The following is a 2,663-nucleotide window of genomic DNA, read 5'->3' on the forward strand; positions in this document are numbered from 1 at the left end:
GTTAAAAACACTGAAGTGCTGTATTAGTGTTTTTTCTACTACTGCTATAACAAATTACCACAAACTTGGTGAGTTAAAAATCACTACAAACTTATGTTCTTATGTTTCTGAAAGTCAGGGCCTAAAAAGAGTCTCACTAGACTAAAGTCAAAATGTTATCAGGGATGTGTTCCTTCTGGAAGCTCTAGGGGAGAATTTTTTTCCCTGGTTTGTGATGTCCTTCATCTTCAAGCCAGCAACGGGCATCTGGAGTCTCTTTCGTGCTGCATCACTCTGACATCAACAATTCTGACTTCTGTTTCCTCTTGTGGTTGTATTGGACCCCCTTGCATAATCCAAGATGGATTTTTTTCCCCTTTGGTTTTGAAAACCTTTTATTTGAGAATTTTATAATTCTAGATATCTTTCAAACATTGTTTCTGAAATAGGTTCAAAAGAAAGCAAGTTGAATAAGAAATTTAAATCATTAAATATGTTTCACTAGTATGCCAAGCAATTAGTATTTAACCCTGCAGTATATATCATGTATTTTGTTTTGCTTCATTAAAGACTCCAGCACTTGATGTAGATTATGTCCAATAAGCAAGATGTAGATTAGATTGATGTAGATTGATGTAGATTATGTCCAACAAGCATTAAAGACTCCAGCACTTGATGTAGATTACGTCCAACAAGCAAAGTTCAGTGTTCATAAAATTTGACATTAGTTGCCTTATTTTATAGCTGTGGTTATTTGTTCACAGGCATGACAAATTTGAAGTCTGTATGAAACAAATTTGGGAATTGGGGATAGATTAGTCTCTAAAACTGTCTGATTGTAACAGTCACAATACCAACCATATCTCCAATTTATTCCTGGGTCCTCTTGTCAACAGTTGCCTGAGAGACCATGTGAATGGCTGCTGCTGCCACAGATAGCAACTTCCTCCAGGAACCAAGTCCAATTCCACGGCTTTACCCACTACTTGTGTAGCCGCCATGTACATTTGCTTAGGGAGAGAAAGATTGGAAAAAAACCAGATGTGATGTTTCCAGTTGTAATTATATCCATACTGGTTTCTAAAGCTTTCAAAATAAGTCTAAAACATTGTCTAAATTCTTTCTTAGAAATTTGTGATAAAGCACAAATTTATTTAAATGTCCTGGGAACACCTTCTTGTCTGCAGGAAATAGCAAGACAAGTGGAAATATCATTAGCTCTTCCTTTTGGGTTTTTCTGTTCATCCACGTGCTTGAATAATTTATTTGATCTAGCAACTGCATTTTAAGGGAAGTTAATTCTATATGCCATGATAGTGATTCCATTGAATGTATTCACCATTATCTGATCAGTATTACTCATTATTCTTTGATTTGATTCTTAGAATTGCCAAAATTCATCAAAACTTGCAGCTACTATACCCTTGCCAATAGGGGCAAACAAATCACCATCACTCAGAAGAGGGATTCTGAGAATCTCCAACTTGAAATGAATATTATGTTATATTATTATCGCTGGAATTTTTCCATTCAGCTCCCAGCACGTCAATAACATGATCATTTACAACCAGGCCACATTCAGGATAGAGCTTATCACCAGCTCTGTAGTCCTCCACTAAAATCACATCTGGATGACTTGGACATGTGAGTCTCGGAAGAACATACAAATGGCTGGTAGACACCATTTTCATGGTCACTTCAGTTTCAGCCACAAGCAGCTGATACAATAAGAACAGAAAGAGTTCGTGGCTGATAATCTTAAAGACAGTTGATTAGCAACTTTAATTCTACCCACACCATTTTTCCCCTGGACACATAACACAACATATTGTTAGGTTCCAGGGATTAGAAGAATGTGTGAAACCTTGAGGGGTCATTATTCTGCCTACTTACATACACTACTAAAGAAAAATGTTCATTGATAATATTAAAGTAAAGGTGTGCTCATGTCACCATTTTAGTTTTCTGGAAAATGTGTGTATAGGACACCTTGATGTTAATGGAGAAAAATGTGCACCCTTTGAAAGTTAGATTATTCTGAAAAAGAAAAGTCATTTTGTATACAATAGTACTTATACCTTTTGGAGCCTGGATAAGTCATATAAATCATTATAAATAATAATATGTGACTATTTAAATATTAAAACTTTATACTGTCCTGTTGTGTCATAGTCCCATAAAAAGCTATGAGCACCCTGCCCAGGTGATCAGACCCATCAGTATTATAAAATGATCCCTCTACAAGTTCCCCTTCTTTCCCTCTCCTGATTGTGACCTGGTAACATTAAAATGCACCAATGAGATGTTCTCACTCCTTTTGCTGTGTAGTGCCATAAAGGCACTTGTCAGGGGTCCTCACTCTCTCCCTGCCCCCCTAGTTGAGCCAACTCCCTTAGTCTTTCCAAGACCCCGATTATGGATAGTGTGCGTGCCTTCCACTTTTAGGACCTGTGAGTATAAAAATTCTCCTAATTTCACATGCCTCTTCAAGTGTAATTTTCACAGATGTGTTGGAGTGACCCTCAATGACCTCACAAGAAGGACTTGCTCCCCCACTTATAGTACAATGACTACTTTCTAACAGGCTCACAAGGTTCATAATAATCAGTTGAATGCACTTTATAAAATAGCTGGTAGTGATGCCGCAACTTTCTATATAGTTTTACCTCTTTATCATATCAAAC

The 2,663-nt window shown here is 36.9% G+C and overlaps 1 pseudogene across 1 annotated transcript; it reads right to left on the bottom strand.

The window, feature by feature from the left end:
• Positions 1 to 729: 729 nt before the first annotated feature.
• Positions 730 to 1,664, bottom strand: LOC311187175 (transcription initiation factor IIB-like; annotated as a pseudogene). Its single transcript has one exon. The product of its transcript is annotated as a transcription initiation factor IIB-like (transcript).
• Positions 1,665 to 2,663: the final 999 nt, after the last annotated feature.

This window comes from Talpa europaea, assembly GCF_964194135.1.
Source record: "Talpa europaea genome assembly, chromosome: 2".
NCBI lineage: Eukaryota > Metazoa > Chordata > Mammalia > Eulipotyphla > Talpidae > Talpa > Talpa europaea.